The 22,769-nt window shown below is 38.9% G+C and overlaps 1 non-coding gene across 1 annotated transcript; it reads right to left on the reverse strand.

Annotated features, from left to right (window-relative positions):
- Window positions 1–5,091: 5,091 nt before the first annotated feature.
- Window positions 5,092–5,199, reverse strand: LOC148581145 (small nucleolar RNA R71). Its single transcript, XR_015896819.1, has one exon. It is a non-coding gene; the product is annotated as a small nucleolar RNA R71 (small nucleolar RNA).
- Window positions 5,200–22,769: the final 17,570 nt, after the last annotated feature.

The raw sequence follows: 22,769 nt of genomic DNA on the forward strand, positions 1-22,769 counted from the left end.
GGGAATGCCAGAGGCAAATTATAAAGCTTAGATTCTATACAGAAGCCATAAAAAGGGTAGGTGTTCTACAGAATTCTAAACTTATCTACTTAAACTTAACTTTATCACCAAACCGATCCACCTTTCCTCTGCACCTCCATCACCAATGATTTAGCAGAGACAAACAACCAAACAATTTCAAGCACAAGTAGAAAACAGGTAGTGCAGGTAGCAAATATAACAATTAGCATATTATATATTCAGTTAGGCAACCCCAAGTAATGCATAACAGACAAAACAAATAGAATGCACAGGATGTATGCCTATCTTATGGCTGATGAGGCTCATCTGTCGGTTATCCAGCCAACCCGACAAGTCCGAAACCCTTAGACTGTCCCTCGTCGCGCATCCCCATGAGTCTATGCATAGATGTTCTCATTCATTCATAATTTATACATTTATTCATTCATTTATATCTCACTCAATCGGGGATATCCATTCCTGGGAATTTATATGTGCCTGGTCACCCTTACGACGTAGGGTCAATAGAGTATCGAGTTTCAACCTGGAACACATAGTGAAAAGCCACAGTTCTGTTACCTAGGGAAACTCGTATCTCAGATATCATTAAATTCATAAGCCATATAATATTCAGAACTATTCATATTCATCGTATAATCATTCATCATAGCCATAGCAACATATATTCATTTAATTTTCACATCATTCTCTTATAATTCATCATGTTTACCCCTTTTCTTCATCCCCAAGTTACCTTAATTTCCTAGCTTCATCTCATTACTAAACTCTCTAATCACATTTAGAACTAACAATATGAAAATAGAGGTTTAGGAGGTCAAATTGGCTTTGAAAACACAAAATATTGATTTACTAAAAACAGGGGTGTGCGTACGCATATACATGTGTGCGCACGCACAGATCTCTTGAAAACTGAGGTGTGCATATGCATACACATGTGTGCGCACGCACAAGTCTCTTTTTAGCCCAAGACGTTGATGAGCGGATAATTTATACGCTTTTTGGCATTGTTTTTAGGTAGTTTTTAGTATGTTTTAGTTACTTTTTATTATATTTTTATTAGTTTTTAGGCAAAAATCACATTTCTAGACTTTACTATGAGTTTTTATGTTTTTCTATAATTTCGGGTATGTTCTGACTGAAATTGAGGGACCTGAGCAAAAGTCTGATTCAAAGGCTGAGAAAGGACTGCAGATGCTGTTGGATTCTGACCCTCCTGCACTCGAAGTGAATTTTCTGGAGTTATAGAAGCCCAATTGGTGTGCTCTCAATTACGTTGGAAAGTAGACATCTTGGGCTTTTTGGAAATATGTAATAGTTTATACTTTTCCCGATATTTGATGGCCCAAACTGTCATTCAACGCCAGCCAGAGACCCTTTTCTGGTGTAAAATGCCAGAACTGGCACCAGAACTGGAGTTAAATGCCCAAACTGGCATCCAAGCTGGTGTTTAACTCTAGAAAAGGCCTACACACGTGTAAAGCTTAATGCTCAGCCCAAGCACACACCAAGTGGGTCCCGAAAGTGGATTTCTGCACTATCTGCACTTAGTTACTTATTTTCTGTAATCCTTAGTAACTAGTTTAGTATAAATAGCACTTTTTACTATTGTATTCAGATCTATCTTAGCATTATATCTATCCTTGGACTTGGGAGGCTGGCCACACAGCCATGCCTAGACCTTTTTCTCTTATGTATTTTCTACGGTGGAGTTTCTACACCTCATAGATTAAGGTGTGGAGCTCTGCTGTTCTTCATGAATTAATGCAAGTACTATTGTTTCTCTTTCAATTCACGCTTACTTCTTCTCCAAGATATAATCTTGTACTTAATTCAGCTAAGTCAGAATGAAAGGGTGACCCGTGACAATCACCCACTATCTTCGTTACTCGCTTAACCAAGATCCGCGTGCCTGACAACCACAAGCGGTCTACATGATGTTCAACGTAGTCATTGGACGACAGCTGGAGTATATTCTCTTGGGTCTCTAATCCACGGACCGAGTCCGTGAGATTAAAACCTTCGTGGCTAGAACCAATTGGCAGCATTCCTGAGATCCGGAAAGTCTAAACCTTGTTTGTGGTATTCCGAGTAGGATCTGGGAAGGGATGACTGTGATGAGCTTCAAACTCGCGAATGTTGGATGCAGTGACAATGTGCAAAAGGATACAGAGATCCTAGTCTAAAACAAGTGAGAACCGACAGATGATTAGCCGTGCGGTAGCTGTACCTGGTATTTTTCATCCGAGACGAGAAATCCGACAGTTGATTAGCCGTGCAGAAACCATACTTGGACCATTTTCACTGAGAGGATCATACAGCTTGCCATGGAAGGGAGCACGCATGATTGGATGAAGACATTAGGAAAGCAGAGGTTCAGAAGCAACAAAACATCTCCAAACGCTTATCTGGAATTCCCACCAATAAATTACATAAGTATCTTATTTTATTTTATGTTTTATTTATCTTTTAATTATCAAAACCTCATAACCATTGAATCCGCCTGACTAAGATTTACAGGATGACCATAGCTTGCTTCAAGCCGACAATCTCCGTGGGATCGACCCTTGCTCACGTAAGGTATTACTTGGACGACCCAGTGCACTTGCTGGTTAGTTGTACCGGAGTTGTGAAAAGTGTGATCACAATTCCGTGCACCAAGTTTTTGGCGCCGTTGGCAGGGATTGTTCGAGTTTGAATAACTGACAGTTCATCTTATTGCTTAGATTGGGTAATTTTATTTTATGTTTAAGCTTTTTATTTTTATTTTCGAAAAAAAAAGTTTTCAAAAAAAAATTTAGTTTTTGAAAAATTCATAAAAATTTTTAAGAATGAATTCTAGAGCTTCATAAGATATGTTGAAGCCTGGCTGGCTGTTAAGCCATGTCTAATCTTTTGGACTGAGGTTTCTACTTTCCTCTATAGAAAGGACATGTCTGTAATTGTTATGTTAAAGCTTGGCTGGCCATTTGACCATGTCTAATTCTTTTGGACCGAAACTTTAGACTAACATTGCACGAATCCTGGAATTCTTATTAAAAATTTTGAATTTCTTTATTTTCTTTTTCCAAAATAATTTCGAAAAAAAAATATACAAAAAAAATTTAATAAAATCATAAAACCAAAAAAATTTTGTGTTTCTTGTTTGAGTCTAGTGTCAAATTTTAAGTTTGGTGTCAACTGCATGTTTTTAATTTTTCTTAGATTTTCGAAAATTCATGCATTGTGTTCTTCTTTGATCTTCAAGTTGTTCTTGATGATTTTCCTTGTTTGATCTTTAATTTTTCTTGTTTTGTGTTTTTTGTTGTTTTTCATATGCATTTTCGAAATCATAGTGTCTAAACATTAAAAATTTCTAAGTTTGGTATCTTGCATGTCTTTCTTTTCTTAAAAAAAATTGTCAAAAATATGTTCTTGATGTTCATCATGATCTTCAAAGTGTTCTTGGTGTTCATCTTGACATTCAAAGTGTTCTTGCAATGCATTATTTGTTTTGATCTTAAATTTTTATGTTTTGTTTTATTTTGTTATTTTTCTCTCTCCTCATTAAAAATTCAAAAGTCAAAATAATATATTTCCCTTGTTTTACTCATAAATTTCAAAATTTTGGGTTGACTTAGTCAAAATTTTTAAAATTTAGTTGTTTCTTGTTAGTCAAGTTAAAATTTCAATTTAAAAATTTTATCTTTTCAAATCTTTTTCAAAAATCAAATCTTTTTCCTTATTCTTCTCATAATTTTCGAATTTCTTAAATAAATTTTCAAAATTTTTTTCTTAATTTTATTTCATATTTTCAAAAACTTTACTAAGAATTAATATTTTGATTCAAAAATTTCAAGTTTGTTACTTACTTTCTTGTTAAGAAAGGTTCAATCTTTAAATTCTAGAATCATATCTTTTAGTTTCTTGTTAGTCAAGTCATCAACTTTAATTTTTAAAATCAGATCTTTTCAATCTCTTTTTCAATTCTTTTTCAAAATAAATTTCAATCATATCTTTTTAAAATTTTAATTTCAAAATCTTTTTCTAACTTCTTATCTTTTCATAATTTATTTTCAAATCTTTTTCCATTAACCACTTGACTTGTTTGTTTTAATTTTAAAAAGTTTACTATTTCTTATCTTTTTCAAAACCACCTAACTACTTTTCTCTCTCATTAATTTTGAAAACTAACTAACAAATTTTTCAAAATTCTTTCTAATTTAATTAATTTATTTAGTTTTCAATTTGCTTTTATTTCTTTTCTTAAATTTCGAATTCTAACTTAATTAATTAAATAAAAATAAAAATATTTTTCTTTTCCCTCTTCTTAAAATTTGAATACTCTCTCTCTCATCTCTTTCTATTTATTTATTTACTAACACTTCTCTTCTACTCATAATTCGAACCCTCTCCCTCTCTCTGTGTTCGAATTCTTATTATTCTCTCTCTACCTCATTCTTCTATTCTTCTATTCTTATACTCACATAAAGGAATCTCTATACTGTGACATAGAGGATTCCCATTTTCTCTTTGTTCTCTTCGTTTTCATATGAGCAGGAACAAGGATAAGGACATTCTTGTTGAAGCTAATCCTGAACCTGAAAGGACTCTGAAGACGAAGCTAAGAGAAGCTAAAGCACAATACTCTGGAGAGGACCTTACAGAAAATTTCGAAAAAGAAGTAGACATGGCAGCCAAACCCAACAACAATAGTGGAGATGCAAGGAAGATGCTTGGTAACTTTATTGCACCAACTTCTGACTTCTATGGAAGAAGCATCTCAATTCCTGTAATTGGAGCAAACAACTTTGAGCTTAAGCCTCAATTAGTTTCTCTAATGCAGCAGAATTGCAAGTTTCATGGACTTCCATTGGAAGATCCTCATTAGTTTTTAGCTGAATTCTTGCAAATCTGTGACACTGTTAAGACCAATAGGGTTAATCCCGAGGTCTACAGATTTCTGCTTTTCCCTTTGCTGTAAGAGACAAAGCTAGGATATGGTTGGACTCACAACCTAAAGAAAGCCTAAACTCTTGGAAAAATTTGGTCAATGCTTTCTTGGCCAAATTCTTTCCACCTCAAAAGATGAGCAAGCTTAGAGTGGAAGTCCAAACCTTCAAACAGAAGGAAGGTGAATCCCTCTATGAAGCTTGGGAAAGATACAAACAATTGATCAGAAGGTGTCCTTCTGACATGCTTTCAGAATGGAGTATCTTATGTATATTCTATAATGGTCTGTCTGAATTGTCCAAGATGTCATTGGACCACTCTGCTGGTGGATCTCTTCATCTGAAGAAAACCTCTGCAGAAGCCCAGGAACTCATTGAGATGGTTGCAAATAACTAGTTCATGTATACTTCTGAAAAAAATCCTGTGAATAATGGGATGACTCAGAAGAAAGGAGTTATTGAGATTGATACTCTGAATGCCATATTGGCTCAGAACAAAATATTGACTCAGCAAGTCAATATGATTTCTTAGAATCTGACTGGAATGCAAGTTGCATCCGGCAGTACTAAAGAAGCCTCCTCTGAATGAGAAGCTTATGATCCTGAGAATCCTACAATGGAAGAGGTGAATTACATGGGAGAATCCTATGAAAACACCTATAATCTTTCATGGAGAAATCATCCAAATTTCTCATAGAAAGATCAACAGAAGCCTCAACAAGGCTTCAATAATAATAATGGTGGAAGAAATATGTTTGGCAATAGCAAACCTTTTCCATCATCGTCTCAGCAACAGACAAAGAATTCTAAGCAGAACCTCTCTGATTTACCAACCATAGTCTCTGATCTATCTAAGACCACTCTCAGTTTCATGACTGAAACAAGGTCCTCCATTAGAAATCTGGAGGCACAAGTGGGTCAGCTGAGTAAAAGAGTTACTGAAACTCCTCCTAGTACTCTCCTAAGCAGTACAGAAGAGAATCCCAAAAGAGAGTGCAAGGCCATAACTATATCCAAAGTGGCCGAACCTGGAGAGAGTAAAAAGGCAGTAATTTCCAGTGAGGAAGACCTTACTGGACGTTCACTAACCAATAAGGAGTTCCCTATTGAGGAACCAAAGGAATCTGAGGCTCATATAGAGACCATAGAGATTCTATGGAACTTAATGATGCAGTTCATGAGCTCTGATAAAGATTCTCTCTCTGATGAGGATGAAGATATTGTTGAAGAGCAAGTTGCTCAGTATCTAGGAGCAATCATAAAACTGAATGCCTTGGTTCAACAGAAATTACCTCAGAAGAAATCGGATCCCGAAAAGTTCTTAATACCTTGTACCATAGGCACCATGACCTTTGAGAAGGCTCTGTGTGACCTGGGGTCAGGAATAAACCTCATGCCACTCTCTGTAATGGAGAAACTAGGGATCTTTGAGGTACAAGCTGCTAGAATCTCACTGGAGATGATAGATAAATCAATGAAACAAGCTTATGGACTTGTAGAGGATGTCTTAGTGAAGGTTGAAGGCCTGTACATCCCTGCTGACTTCATAATCCTAGACACTGGAAAGGATGAGGATGACTCCATCATCCTTGGAAGACCCTTCCTAGCCACAGCAAGGGCTGTGATTGATGTGGACACAGGAGAGTTAGTCCTTCAATTGAATGAGGACTACCTTGTGTTTAAGGCTCAAGGATCTTCTTCTGTAAACATGGAGAAGAATCATGAAAAGCTTCATCCAATTCTCTCCATACAGAGTCAAGAAAAGCCCCCACATTCAAACTCTAGGTTTGGTGTTGGGAGGCCACAATCATGCTCTGAGTATCTGTGAAGCTCTGTAAGAGCTTACTGTCAAGCTATTGACATTAAAGAAGCGCTTATTGGGAGGCAACCCAATCTGATTTATTTATGTTAATTACTTTTTCATTTCATTTTCCATTGTTAGTTTATGTTTTCTTTAGGTTGATGATCATGTGGAGTCACAAAAACAGCTGTAGAATTGAAGCAGAATCAAAAATAGCATCAAAAATAGCACACCCTGGAGAACAGGCTTACTGGCGTTTAAACGCCAGTAAGGATAGCAGAATGGGCATTTAACGCCCATGCAGGCAGCATTCTGGGCGTTTAATGCCAGAAATGGCAGCATTCTGGGCATTCAGAAAAACGCCCAGTAAAGATGGATTCCTGGCGTTTAACGCCAGCCAGGTACCTGGCTGGGCGTTAAACGCCCAAAGATGCAGTCAAGTGGGCGTTAAACGCCAGAATGGATAGCATTCTGGATGTTTAACACTAGGATGACACAAGGGAGGTAATTTTGTTTCCCATTCAATTTTTTTCAATTTTTCATGTTTTAATTCATAATTTTTTGCATCAAACATATTTTAAATGTTCATCTTTCAATTTCTATTTTCAAAAATTAATAATTCTGGGGCACGAATTGTGAACCACACTTTTCACAACTCGTACCACTAACCAGCAAGTGCACTGGGTCGTCCAAGTAATACCTTACGTGAGTAAGGGTCGAATCCCACGGAGATTGTTGGTTTGAAGCAATCTATGGTTATCTTGCAATTCTTAGTCAGGAAGTCAGTTATATTTATCCGTTGAATTGCGAATGAACAAGAGAGCATGGGTTAAAAGTTACTTGTTATGCAGTAATGGAGAATATGTTGGAGTTTTGGAGATGCTTTGTCTTCTGAATCTCTGCTTTCCTTTGTCCTCTGATTCACGCATGCACGTCCTTCTATGGCAAGCTGTGTGTTGGGGCATCACCATTGTCAATGGTTACATCCCCTCCTCTTGTGAAAATGGTCCAAATGCTCTGTCACAGCACGGCTAATCATCTGAGGTTCCCGATCATGCTGGAATAGGATTCACCCTCCTTTTGCGTCTGTTACTACGCCCAGCACTCGCGAGTTTGAAGCTTGTCACAGTCATTCAATCCCTGAATCCTACTCGGAATACCACAGACAAGGTTTAGACTTTCCGGATTCTTATGAATGCCGCCATCAATCTAGCTTATGCCACGGAGATTCTGATTAAGGAATCTAAGAGATATTCATTCAATCTGATGTAGAACGGAGGTGATTGTCAGACACACATTCGTGGATTGAGAAAGGTGATGAGTTTCACTGATCATCACCTTCTCCATAGTTAGCCGCGAATGGATATCTTAGATAGAATCACGCATGTTTGAATAGAAAACAGAAATACTTGCATTAATTCATTGAGACACAGCAGAGCTCCTCACCCCCAACAATGGAGTTTAGAGACTCATGCCGTCAAAGAGTACAAATTTTTGATCTAAAAAGTCATGAGATACAAAATAAGTCTCTAAAAGTTGTTTAAATACTAAACTAGTAGCCTAGGTTTACAAAAAGTGAGTAGACTATGACAGATGGTGCAGAGATCCACTTCTGGGGACCACTTGGTGTGTGCTGGGGCTGAGATTTAAACATTTCACGTGCATAAGGCTGTTTTGTGCGTTCAACGCCAGGTTTGGATCCATTTCTGGCGTTGAACTCCAACTTTTAATCCTTTTCTGGCGCTGGACGCCAGAATTGGGCAGAGAACTGGCGTTGAACGCCAGTTTACGTCGTCTATCCTTGAGAAAAGTATAAACTATTATATATTGCTGGAAAGCCCTGGATGTCTAATTTCCAACGCACTTGGAAGCACGCCATTTTGAGTTTTGTAGCTCCAGAAAATCCACTTTGAGTGCAGGGAGGTCAGAATCCAACAGCATCAGCAGTCCTTTTTCAGCCTGAATCAGATTTTTGCTCAGCTCCCTCAATTTCAGCCAGAAAAATATGGATAATTACAGAAAAACACACAACTCATATTAAAGTCCAGAAATATGGATTTTTTCCTAAAAACTAAAGGAAACAAACTAAAAACTCATTAAAATATACTAAAAACTATATGAAATTAACCCCAAAAAGCGTATAAAACATCCGCTCATCAAATTCCATTTCTTTTTAATTCTTTTTTTTTCAATTCTTTTCAATTCCTTCCAAAACATTTTCAAAACTTACATATCTTTTCAAATTCTTTTCAACTCTTTTTAATTTTTCTTGCATACAGTAATAAGTTTTCAAAATTAATTGCATCATTCTTCTTCTACTCCCTTCTATCTTATTTTGCTCGAGGACGAGCAAACCTTTTAAGTTTGGTGTGAAAAAACTCTGCTTTTTGTTTTCCATAACCATTAATGGCACCTAAGGCCGGAGAAACCTCTAGGAAGAGGAAAGGAAAGGCAGTTGCTTCCAACTCCGAGTCATGGAAAATGGAGAAAGTCATCTCAAAAGCTCATCACTAGAAAAAGGATGGAGCAAACAAGAGAGCCCACTCATGGACCTTAACAAGAGCACTCCATTATCCTCCATGAAATCCGAGAGGACCAAAGAGCCAAGAGAAAGAAGCAACAAAGGCAAAGAAGAGATATTGAGGAGCTCAAGCACTCCATAGGATCTTCAAGAAGAAGAACTAGCCGCCCTCACTAAGGTGGACCCGTTCTTTAATCTCCTTGTTTATTTTCTTTTCTGTTTTCAATTTTTATACTTTATGTTTTGACTATGTTTGTGTCTTCATTACATGATCATTAGTGTTTAGTGTCTATGTCTTAAAGCTATGAATATTCCATGAATCTTTCACCTTTCTTAAATGAAAATGTTTTCTGAAAAAGAAAAAGAAGTACATGAATTTCGAATTCTATCTTGAAAATAGTTTAATTATTTTGATATGATGGCAATACTTTTTGTTTTCTGAATGAATGCTTGAACAGTGCATATTTTTTATAGTGAAGTTTATGAATGTTAAAATTGTTGGCTCTTGAAAGAATAATGAAAAAAAGAAATGTTATTGATAATCTGAAAAATCATAAAATTGATTCTTGAAGCAAAAAAAAGTAGTGAAAAACATAAAGCTTGCGAAAAAAATGGCAAAAAATAAAGAAAAAGAAAAAAAAAGAAAAAGCAAGCAGAAAAAGCCAATAACCCTTTAAACTAAAAGGCAAGGGTAAAAAGGATCCAAGGCTTTGAACATTAATGGATAGGAGGGCCCAAAGGAATAAAATCCTGGCCTAAGCGGCTAAATCAAGCTATCCCTAACCATGTGCTTGTGGCGTGAAGGTGTCAAGTGAAAAGCTTGAGACTGAGCGGTTAAAGTCGTGATCCAAAGCAAAAAGAGTGTGCTTAAGAACTCCGGTCACCTCTAACTGGGGACTCTAGCAAAGCTGAGTCACAATCTGAAAAGGTTCACCCAGTTATGTGTCTGTGGCATTTATGTATCCGGTGGTAATACTGGAAAACAAGATGCTTAGGGTCACAGCCAATACTCATAAAGTAGCTGTGTTCAAGAATCAACATACTAAAATAGGAGAATCAATAACACTTTCTGAATTTTGAGTTCCTATGGATGCCAATCATTCTGAACTTCAAAGGATAAAGTGAGATGCCAAAACTGTTCAGAAGCAAAAAACTACTAGTCCCACTCATCTAATTGGAACTAAGCTTCATTGATATTTTGAAATTTATTGTATTTTCTCTTCTTTTTATCCTATTTCGTTTTTAGTTTCTTGGGGACAAGCAACAATTTAAGTTTGGTGTAGTGATGAGCGGATAATTTATACGCTTTTTGGCATTGTTTTTAGGTAGTTTTAGTATGTTTTAGTTACTTTTTATTATATTTTTATTAGTTTTTAGGCAAAAAATACATTTTTGGACTTTACTATGAGTTTGTGTGTTTTTCTGTAATTTCAGATATTTTCTGACTGAAACTGAAGGACCTGAGCAAAAGTCTGATTCAAAGGCTAAGAAAGGACTGCAGATGCTGTTGGATTCTGACCCTCCTGCACTCGAAGTAGATTTTCTGGAGTTATAGAAGCCCAATTGGTGCGCTCTTAATTGTGTTGGAAAGTAGACATCTTGGGCTTTTCAGCAATATATAATAGTCTATACTTTGCACGAGATTTGATCGCCCAAACTGGCGTTCCACGCCAGCCAGAGACCCTTTTCTGGTGTAAAACGCCAGAAGTGGTACCAGAACTGGAGTTAAACGTCCAAACTGGCATCCAAGCTGGTGTTTAACTCTAGAAAAGGCCTATGCACGTGTAAAGCTCAATGCTCAGCCCAAGCACACACCAAGTAAGCCCCAGAAGTGGATTTCTGCACTATCTGCACTTAGTTACTTATTTTCTGTAATCCTTAGTAACTAGTTTAGTATAAATAGCACTTTTTACTATTGTATTCGGATCTATCTTAGCATCGTATCTATCCTTGGACTTGGGAGGCTGGCAACACAGCCATGCCTAGACCTTTCTCTCTTATGTATTTTCCACGATGGAGTTTTTACACCTCATAGATTAAGGTGCGGAGCTCTGCTGTTCTTCATGAATTAATGCAAGTACTATTGTTTCTCTTTTAATTCATGCTTACTTCTTCTCCAAGATATACTCTCGTACTTAATTTAGTTAAGTCAGAATGAAGGGTTGACCCATGACAATCACCCACTATCTTTGTTACTCGCTTAGCCAGGATCCGCGTGCCTGACAACCACAAGCGGTCTACATGATGTTCAACGTAGTCATTGGACGATAGCCGGAGTATATTCTCTTGGGTCTTTAATCCTCGGACTGAGTCCATGAGATTAGAACCTTCGTGGTAGAGGCTAGAACCAATTGACAGCATTCCTGAGATCCAAAAAGTCTAAACCTTGTCTGTGGTATTCCGAGTAGGATCTGGGAACGGATGAATGTGACGAGCTTCAAACTCATGAATGTTGAGCACAGTGACAGTTTGCAAAAGGATAGAGAGATCCTATTCCGACCCAAGTAAGAATCGACAGATGATTAGCCGTGCGGTAGCTATACCTGGTATTTTTCATCCGAGACGAGAAATCCAACAGTTGATTAGCCTTGCAGAAATCGTACTTGGACCATTTTCACTGAGAGGATCATACAGCTTGCCATGGAAGGGAGCACGCATGATTGGATGAAGATAATAAGAAAGCAGAGGTTCAGAAGCAATAAGGCATCTCCAAACGCTTATCTGGAATTCCCACCAATGAATTACATAAGTATCTTATTTTATTTTATGTTTTATTTATCTTTTAATTATCAAAACCTCATAACCATTTGAATTCGCTTGACTAAGATTTACAGGATGATCATAGCTTGCTTCAAGCCGACAATCTCTGTGGGATCGACCCTTACTCACGTCAGTGATGCAGGCAGAAATTGGCGAATTAAAAATTGTTAAAATATATACGTTGCAAGTATAGTTCTTAATTCGCCAGAAATCCGCCTATCAATTTAGAAAGGTGTCACAGAAAATTGAATTTAAAATACTGGGAGTATGAATCCTAGGGCCAAAAATTGATGCGGGCAGAAATTGGTGAATTAAAAATTGTTAAAATATATACGTTGCAAGTATAGTTCTTAATTCGCCAGAAATCTGCCTGTCAATTTAGAAAGGTATCACAGAAAATTGAATTTAAAATACTGGGAGTATGAATCCTAGGTCGTCTCCCAACGAGTTGTAGAAAAATGTGCTATTCTATTAATCAGAAGTTTTCAAAAAGATTTGAATTGGGCAAATAGGAAATTAAATTGATGAATTTGAATAATGTAAATAAAAGCCTTGACTGGGAATTGATTAGTTGGAATCCCTATTATTGTTGGAATGCTCTCAGGATTAATTGACAATCAAAGGTTATCCTGTTTAGTTATCCTTCACTAGGTAAAGGAAAGTCAAACAAGTTGGAATGCTACGTCCGTTCACAAGTTGCAATCCACTTAATTGAAAGGGATTGGTGTTAGTGATTAGGAGGCAATCCAACCATAAACCCAATTACAATTTTTCTTTCAAGCCTTCCAACTCAAGGGTTCCTTTCAATCAATTCCCCATCAAGTTAGGGAACTACTCACTCATTGTAAAGGAAAAATTCATAGCATATGAAAAGGAATTAAAGAAAGACATTGTAAATAAAAATTAAAATAGTCAATTAAAAATAAAAGTGATCCTTGTATTAAATAATCCTAAGAATATTCCAATGGTAAAATTAACAAAGCAAAGAACATGGAGGAGTAAACCAAGTAAAGAAAACAAACTAGAATGACGAAGTCTTGATGAGGTAATAACTCTTCTCAGTGTTCCAATGCCAAAAAAAGTAAGAGAAACTAAAATCCTTTGAACTATGAATGTGTAGAGAGAAAACCTAGAGGAGGAGTAAAACTAGATCTAAAAATTAAAACTGTGTAGAATGAATGTTGTTTTTGGTTTCTGCATGTTCTCTGGCTCTAGTCTGCTGTTCTGGGCCGAAACTTGGGTCAAAATAGGGTCCAAAATTGCCCCCAGCGATTCTGCAAATTATGCAAATCGCGCATGCCACGCGATCGCGTTGCTCATGCGGATGCGTCATTCGCGTTTCGCTTCACCACGCAGGCGCGTCGTCCACGCCTCCGCGTCGCTCGTGCTTTTTGATTTCACGTGGTCGCGTCATTCATGCGTCCGCGTCACTGCGATTTGATCTTCTCCGCGCGGTCGCGTCGTCCATGCGGCCGCGTCGCTTCTCGCTGGTCATCTCCTCAATTTCTTGTGTTCCTTCCATTTTTGCTAGCTTCCTTTCCAATCTCCAACTCATTCTTGCCCTATAAAGCCTGAAACGCTTAACACACAGATCACGGCATCGAATGGAATAAAGGAGATGTAAAATGTAATTAGTCGTCTCTAAGAAGCAGTTTTCACTCATGTAATAATTTCAGGAAGGAAATATAAATGCATGCTATTTTAATGAATAAGTGGGTCAGGATCATGATAAAACCACACAATTAAACACAATATAAACCATAAAATAGTGGTTTATCAACCTCCCCACACTTAAACATTAGCATATCCTCATGCTTAATTGAAGGAGATAAAGTAAATAAGTATGAACATGCAGAAATTCATGCAATGCAATGCAATCCTATATATATGAATGCAACTATATGATTCTTGCCCACTTGATCAAAAGTAAATAAGCTCTTCAAAACAATTACAAATCAAATTCCACTAATTCTATCATTATACAGTAAGACAGATAAAAGTGCAAGAAGATAGCTTATGAAAGCAGGGAACATGAAAATTCAAGCATTGAACCCTCACTGATGATGTATGTACGCTCTAATCTCTCTAGTGTATAGGGTAATCACTCTATCCTTCTCTAATCATGCTCTCTAACTTTTGTTCTTCTCCTAACCAATCAACAACAGTTAATATACTAATGCAAACATCATGAGGTCTTTTCAAGGTTGTAATGGGGCCAAGGTAGGTAGGGATACATGTATGGTCAAGTGAGCTTATAAATTGAATCTTTAATTAACCCAAGCTTCAACCTAACCTATATAACTTGCATAACCTTAGAATTTGTACCTAGCTACCCAGAATTCCCCTTTTACATTCTATACTCATGTATCAACTTTTTATTTTAATTTTTATCATATGTGCATTGATCTTTGAATTCTCAATTCAGCATTGGGGTAATTTTGTCCCCTTATTTATTTATTAAAAAAAATTTTTTTTATAGAAGCAAAAATAAACATAGCTTATCAAGGCACATAGATTTTTAATTCTTATAGTTTTTCATGAGTAGGTATCCAAATTCCCATTAAATTATCATGACACATTCCCTTAATAACTTTTGTTCCCACAATTTCCCATACTTAACTAGCACACACAATTCTATCTTAAGCCAACCAAAGATTCAATTTGGAATATACAATTGTTTTTCCGCTTAAGGCTAGTAATGTGGTGAAATATAGAATAAATGGGATTTAAAGGCTCAAAGTGGTTAACAAAGGTAATTGAAAAGGGTAGGTTTAATTTGGATAAGTGAGTTTAAACAAATAACGGCCTCAATCATATGCAAGCATACAAATATAATAAATATTGGACATATAAGATAAAACAAAATATAGATTACAATCATAGACAAGTAAACACATAAGAATAAAATAATTATGGTTAAATAATGTAACCATGCATAAAGGCTCAAATCTTCACAGGTTGTGTGTTCTTTAGCTCAAACATCATGTTCCAAATACAACTTCAAGCAAATTTATCATAAAAATTTTAAAAATTAGTGAAATTTTGTTCCAAAGATAGAGTCTTAGAAGAAACTTATTGTCTTTTCAATCAAGTAGAGCATGCATGGAACTAATCTATTACTATGCAATTTATCCTATTCTATAAAAGAAAGAAAAACTAACTAAAATATCCTAATTTATTGGTGCTAGGGAAGAGAAATTACCTCCGGAAGTTAGATACTGACCGACCTCCCCACACTTAAGGCTTTGCACCGTCCTCGGTGCGATCTGTCAGGAACAGGGGTGGGCTGGTGGCAGTATCTCCACAGTCGGGACCATCATGGTTCCCTGTGCTGGTAAAAGAAGTGGAGTCCAGGGTGTCTGAGTCCTTGAAGTGTCCCTTGAGTAGCTCCTTGAGGTGTTTGAATCGGCGCTCGTTACGGCGCTCTCTTAACTTCGCTTTCTGTTCTTGCCGATCCAATCTTTTGATTATCTGCTGGAGCAGTTCATCTGTTGTAGGTGCGTGTGGTGTTGAAGAAGGGATATCTTCAACCGGAGCAGTGGGAAGGCTTGTAGTGGCTGCTGGAAGTCTGAGGTACTTCCCATTGGGGACATACTGATCATCCCGCGGAAGCATGGCTTTGGTGTCTCAAGCTCTGTAGGAAACACCGGCTGCTAAGACAAGATCTGAGACCAAGGCGGGAAAAGATAAGTTGCCCATAATTTGTACGTGTCCCATGGCATTCTAGATATGTCTTGGTAGATTCAGAGGCTGGTCTGTAAGGATGCACCATAGTAGAACGGCTATGTCTGCAGTGAAGGAGGACTCGTGAGTGCTCGGAAAGACGTAATGGGACATGATCTGTGCCCATACGCGAGTCTCCAAGGTAAGTGCTGAAGCCAATATACCCTTAGGGCGGGTACGATGGTATCCATAGATCCAATGGCTGCCAGGTAGTGCGATAACTCTGAGAACAGCTTCCCAGTCAAATTGGTACATCTGACACTTAAGTGCGGCTTCTTGAAAGGCGTCCAATCCTTCTGGAATAGGGGGAAGACTCAAAGCTTGTTGAATAGGCTCTTCTGTAATGGGGACTTGCTTCTGACGGACAAAGACAGACTGCAGGGTAGGCAGGTAGAAGTTAGAGTAGAACTCGACTACCCAAGAAAGATTGGCCTGCTTCTGATGTCTCTGTAGGAAACCCCATTGTCTTCATTCAATTTGCGGCTCAACAAAAGTAGCAATATTGGGCGGGAGGATAAGAAGGTGTTCGTTGTTGTAACTCCTTTCAGCCATGATGGGGAACATATGCTCACAGTAGCGATTTGGAAATCACGCAGTGTCCTTTGCTGGAAAGGCTTTCTCCTTTTCATCAACCTTGATAATCCTCTTAACCCTTTTTGTTGAGGGCTTGACTGCAGTTGAAGAAGGCTCTGCCACTAGTGCTCTTTTAGTTCCTCTTCTTGCTGGTGGTTTGGGAGTAGCTTTTTCTTTTCCTTTCTTGGTGGCCATCCTAAAAGGGAAGAGAGAGTAGATTGAATCCAAAGAGATATATAGCAATGAAGAGAACGAAAAAGGATAGTTGTAAATGCACATTAAAAGGTAAATGATGTCAACACACGCTCATGAGTACATGTGAAAGATCATTAATGGAAAATAGTTAGTGCATATGATGACAAGTGAATGCAAGGTGTTTATTTGCATGCCGGTAAAGGGCATGAGTAGCATAGACCAAGCATTACTTTGTAACAAACTATCACGTTTGTATTGACAATTAAATTCAATTAATATAATAGTAAAGGGAATTTGTGAAAAGCAAGCATTGAATAGTGGAATAACATAGAGAAGTGCATAATGCCATATGGGCTTTTTTACAAACACATAGCATGCATGGTGAAGAAGGTATAGAAAGTATTAAAGTGAACATGCAATCAATCCTTTAAAGAAAATAATATATAATTGTCAAACAATTTGCAACAATCCACGAGCATATAATGAAAAATAATGACTCAAATAAAATTCTAACACCATGTAAAAAGGAAAGAAGAAGGAAGAAAATATGAATAATGAAAAGAAAAAAGAAAAGAAAAGAAAATAACATAAAATAAGAATGATAGAAAAGAGAAGGATGAAGAAGAAAATAAAACCTTGTTAATGGAGGTGAGGGAGAGAGAGTGAAAGGTGAGATAGAAGGAAGAGGGGAGGAGGAAGAGATAAGGAGGGAAAAGAAAAAGTAGGATTTGGAGAAAAAAAAGATATGATAATTGGCAAATTTAGGTTGAGCTGTGCGGCGCAAGCGACGCGATCGCATGGGGCACGCGGTCGCGCGACTTGCGCTTAAGGTGAGGGACGCGGTCCCATCAGTCACGCGGTCGCATGACCCAGTTTGTGCCAGTGGCGCGAGGGTTGCCTCGCACTCGCACAACTCTGTTCAAAATCATTAAATGCCAAATTTTAGGTGACGCGATCGCGTGGGGCATGCGATCGCGTGAGTGGGCAGTTTATGGGGTACGACGCGGCCGTATGGGGCACGCGGTCGCGTGGGTGGGGGACTGCGCGTCCAGCGCCAGTCCAGCACCACTCTAGCACAACTTTCAGCTGTGCACTCTTTCTACGTCGAAAATCAGGGCACGCGGTCGCGTGGGGCACGCGGTCACGTGGGAGGTCATTATGCCCATACGACGCGGACGCATTGGCGACGCGGTCGCGTGGGCTGATTTGTGCCACTGGCACTCCTCCAGCCACGCTCCAGCATGACTCTCTGTTCGTTTTTAATTTTTCTCTCCTCTCTTTGCCACGCGGACGCGTCGCTGATGCGGTCGCGTCGCATGGCACCTTCCCCCTTTTTTTTTTAAATATGCAGATGGAGATGCACGAAAGTACTGATAAAGAGAAGAGTTATTGAATATGAAAAACTAAAAATAAAGAAAAAACGATCATACCATGGTGGGTTGTCTCCCACCTAGCACTTTGCTTTAACGTCCGTAAGTTGGACGCTCCACTAGCTCAATCTTCTGCTATGTGGGGATCTTCCAAGAGGAAGATCTCAAGCTCCTTGTTTTTTTGCATCTTCTCACCATGGTATAGCTTTAGGCGTTGTCCATTAACTTTGATAAGTTCAGAACTTGAAGGATGACTTAGGTGATAAACTCCGTACGGTTTGACCTTTTCTACTCTGTATGGACCTTCCCATCTGGATCTCAACTTGCCTGGCATGAGCCTCAGACGAGATTTGTAAAGGAGGACTAAATCCCCAGGTTGGAACTCTTTCCTCTTGATGTGCCGATCATGTGCAGCCCTCATCTTTTCCTTGTATAGTCTAGAGTTCTCATAGGCTTCTAGGCGAAGGCTCTCCAGTTCTTGCAGTTGCAACTTCCTTTCAGCTCCGGCGTTCTCCATCCCCATGTTGCACTCCCTGACTGCCCAAAAGGCTTTGTACTCTACCTCAACAGGGAGATGACAAGCTTTTCCATAAACTAAGCGGAACGGACTCATCCCAATGGGTGTTTTGTATGTTGTTCTGTATGCCCAGAGTGCATCTTGTAGCCTGGTGCTCCAGTCCTTTCTATGAGGTTTGACTATCTTCTGCAAGATACGCTTTATCTCTCTGTTCGACACCTCGGCTTGCCCATTGGTCTGAGGATGGTATGTTGTTGCAACCTTATGAATTATCCCATGCCTCTTCATTAATCCTGTTAGTCTCCTGTTACAAAAATGGGTGCCTTGATCGCTCACGATAGCTCGTGGTGATCCAAAGCGACAAATAATGTGGTTTCTCACAAAGGAAACAACAGTGTTAGTGGTGCACGAAATTGTGATCTCAGGCAACGGCACCAGAAACTCTGTACGCACGTCTTAATAACTTGTTTTTCATTCACAACTTCGATACAACTAACCAGCAAGTGCACTGGGTCGTCCAAGTAATAAACCTTACGTGAGTAAGGGTCGATCCCACGGAGATTGTCGGCTTGAAGCAAGCTAGGGTCATCTTGTAAATCTCAGTCAGGCGGATATCAAATAGTTATGGAGTTTTCGAATATTAATAATAAATAGAAAATAAGGATAGAAATACTTATGTAATTCATTGGTTAGAATTTCAGATAAGCGCATAGAGATGCATTCGTTCCTCTGAACCTCTACTTTCCTGCTGTCTTCATCCAATCAATCTTGCTCCTTTCCATGGCTGGCTTTATGTAAGGACATCACCGTTGTCAATGGCTACTTTTAATCCTCTCTGGAAAATGGTCCGATGCGCTGTCACTGCATGGCTAATCGTCTGGAGGCATCACCCTTGTCAATGGCTGCATCCTATCCTCTTGTGAAAATGGTCCAAATGCTCTGTCACAGCACGGCTAATCATCTGAGGTTCTCGATCATACTGGAATAGGATTCACCCTCCTTTTGTGTCTGTAACTACACCCAGCACTCGCGAGTTTGAAGTTCGTCACAGTCATTCAATCCCAGAGTCCTACTCGGAATACCACAGACAAGGTTTAGACTTTTCGGACTCTCATGAATGCCGCCATCAATCTAGCTTATACCACGAAGATTCTGATTAAGAGATCCAAGAGATACTCATTCAATCTAAGGTAGAACGGAAGTGGTTGTCAGGCACACGTTCATAGGGAATGATGATGATTGTTACGTTCATCACATTCAGGTTGAAGTGCGAATGAATATCTTAGAAGCGGAATAAGTTGAATTGAATAGAAAAACAGTAGTACTTTGCATTAATCTTTGAGGAATAGCAGAGCTCCACACCTTAATCTATGGAGTGCAAAAACTCTACCGTATGAAAATACATAAGTCATAATGGTCCAGGCATGGCCGAATGGCCAGCCCCCATGAAAGTCTAAGATAGGATAAAACTGATCAAAGATGTCTAATACAATAGTAAAAAGTCCTATTTATACTAAACTAGTTACTAGGGTTTATAGAAGTAAGTAATTGATGCATAAATCCACTTCCGAGGCCCATTTGGTGTGTGCTTGGGCTGAGCTTGAATATTACACGTGTAGAGGTCAATCTTGGAGTTGAACGCCAGTTTGTAACGTATTTCTGGCGTTCAGCTCTGGCTTGTGATGTGTTTCTGGCGTTTAACTCCAGACAGCATCATAGAACTGGCGTTCAACGCCCTTTTACGTTCCCTAAACTCGGCCAAAGTATGGACTATTATATATTTCTGGAAATCCCTGGATGTCTACTTTCCAACGCAAAATGAATCGCGTCATTTTGAGTTCTGTAGCTCCAGAAAATCCACTTTAAGTGCAGGGAGGTCAGAATCCAACAGCATCAGCAGTCCTTCTTCAACCTCTGAATCTGATTTTTGCTCAAGTCCCTCAATTTCAGCCAGAAAATACCTGAAATCACAGAAAAATACAAAAACTCATAGTAAAGTCTAGAAATGTGAATTTAACATAAAAACTAATGAAAACATCCCTAAAATTAACTAGATTCTACTAAAAACATACTAAAAACAATGCCAAAAAGCGTATAAATTATCCGCTCATCACAACACCAAACTTAAATTGTTGCTTCTCCCCATGCAACTGAAAATAGGATAAAAAGAAGAGAATATACTATAAATTCCAAACTATCAATGAAACATAGCTCCAATTAAATGAGCGGGACTTGTAGCTTTTTGCCTCTTGAATAGTTTTGGCATCTCACTTTATCCATTGAAGTTCAGAATGATTGGCATCTATAGGAACTCAGAGTTCAGATAGTGTTATTGATTCTCCTAGTTCAGTATGATGATTCTTAAACACAGCTATTTTATGAGTCTTGGCCATGGCCCTAAGCACTTTGTTTTCCAGTATTACCACCGGATACATAAATGCCACAGACACATAATTGGGTGAACCTTTTCAGATTGTGACTCAGCTTTGCTAAAGTCCCCAATTAGAGGTGTCCAGGGTTCTTAAGCACACTCTTATTTTGCTTTGGACCTTGACTTTAACCGCTCAGTCTCAAGTTTTCACTTGACACCTTCACGCCACAAGCACATGGTTAGGGACAGCTTGGTTTAGCTGCTTAGGCCAGGATTTTATTCCTTTAGGCCCTCCTATCCATTGATGCTCAAAGCCTTGGGATCCTTTTTATTTACCCTTGCCTTTTGGTTTTAAGGGTTATTGGCTTTTTGCTCTTGCCTCTTGGTGAAGAGTTTTGGGGAAGAGTGTTTATTGGATTGTGTGAAAGAGGGGTGAGAAGAAGTGAGTGGAGGTAGGTGGGAATCCTGTGGGGTCCACAGATCCTGAGGTGATCCTGTGGGGTCCACAGATCCTGAGGTGTTCAAGGATTTACAACCTTGCACCAAATTAGGCATGCAAAATGCCCTTGCACACAACTCTGGGCGTTCAGCGCCAGATTGGTGCTTGTTCTGGGCGTTGAATGCCCATTTGTTGCCCATTTCTGGCGTTGAACGCCAGAACCATGCTTGTTCTGGGCGTTCAGCGCCAGCTCTTCTCCAGGGTGCAATTCTGGCGTTCAAACGCCCAGATGCTGCCCATTTTGGGCGTTCAGCGCCAGAACCATGCTCTGTTCTGGCGTTGAACGCCAGCCAGATGCTTCTTACTGGCGTTTAAACGCTAGTAAGGTCTTCCTCCAGGGTGTGATTTTTCTTCTGCTGTTTTTTATTCCATTTTCAATTTTTATATTTATTTTGTGACTCCACATGATCATGAACCTAATAAAACATGAAAGAGCAAGAAAAATAAAATTAGATAAATAAAAATTGGGTTGCCTCCCAATAAGCGCTTTTTTAATGTCAATAGCTTGACAGTGGGCTCTCATGGAGCCTCACAGATGTTCAGAGCATTGTTGAGACTTCCCAACACCAAACTTAGAGTTTGGTTGTGGCCTCCCAACACCAAACTTAGAGTTTGACTGTGGGGGCTCTGGTTGACTCTGTTTTGAGAGAAGCTTACTGTGCCTCTTTTCCATGTTTACAGAAGGGTAACCTTGAGTTATAAATACAAGGGAGTCCTCATTCAATTGAAGGACTAATTCACCTCTGTCAACATCAATCACAGCTCTTGCTGTGGCTAGGAAAGGTCTTCCAAGGATGATGGATTCATCCTCATCCTTCCCAGTATCAAGGATTATGAAATCAGCAGGGATGTAAAGGCCTTCAACCTTTACTAACACGTCCTCTACCTGTCCATAAGCCTGTTTTCTTGAATTGTCTGCCATCTCTAATGAGATTTTAGTAGCTTGCACCCCAAAGATTCCCAGTTTCTCTATTACAGAGAGGGGCATGAGGTTTATCCCTGAACCAAGGTCACACAGAGCCTTTTCAAAGATCATGTTGCCTATGGTACAAGGTATTACGAACTTTCCAGGATCCTGTTTCTTCTGAGGCAATGTCAGTTGATCCAGATCATTTAGTTCATTGGTGAACAAGGGACGTTCATCTTCCCAAGTCTCAATACCAACTAATTTGGCATTCAGCTTCATGATTACACCAAGGTACTTGGTAACTTGCTCTTCAGTAACATCCTCATTCTCTTCAGAAGATGAATGCTCGTCAAAGCTCATGAAGGGCATAAGGAGGTTCAATGGAATCTCTATGGTCTCTAGATGAGTCTCAGATTCCTTTGGTTCCTCAAAGAGAAACTCCTTATTGATCACTGGACGTCCCAGGAGGTCTTCCTCACTGGGATTTACGTCCTGCCCTTCCTCTCCAGGTTCGTCCGTGTTGACTATGTCAATGGCCTTGCACTCTCCTTTTGGATTTTCTTCTGTATTGCTTGGGAGAGTA

This window comes from Arachis ipaensis, chromosome B10 (assembly GCF_059453495.1).
Source record: "Arachis ipaensis isolate K30076 ecotype BB chromosome B10, ASM5945349v1, whole genome shotgun sequence".
Taxonomy (NCBI): Eukaryota; Viridiplantae; Streptophyta; class Magnoliopsida; order Fabales; family Fabaceae; genus Arachis; species Arachis ipaensis.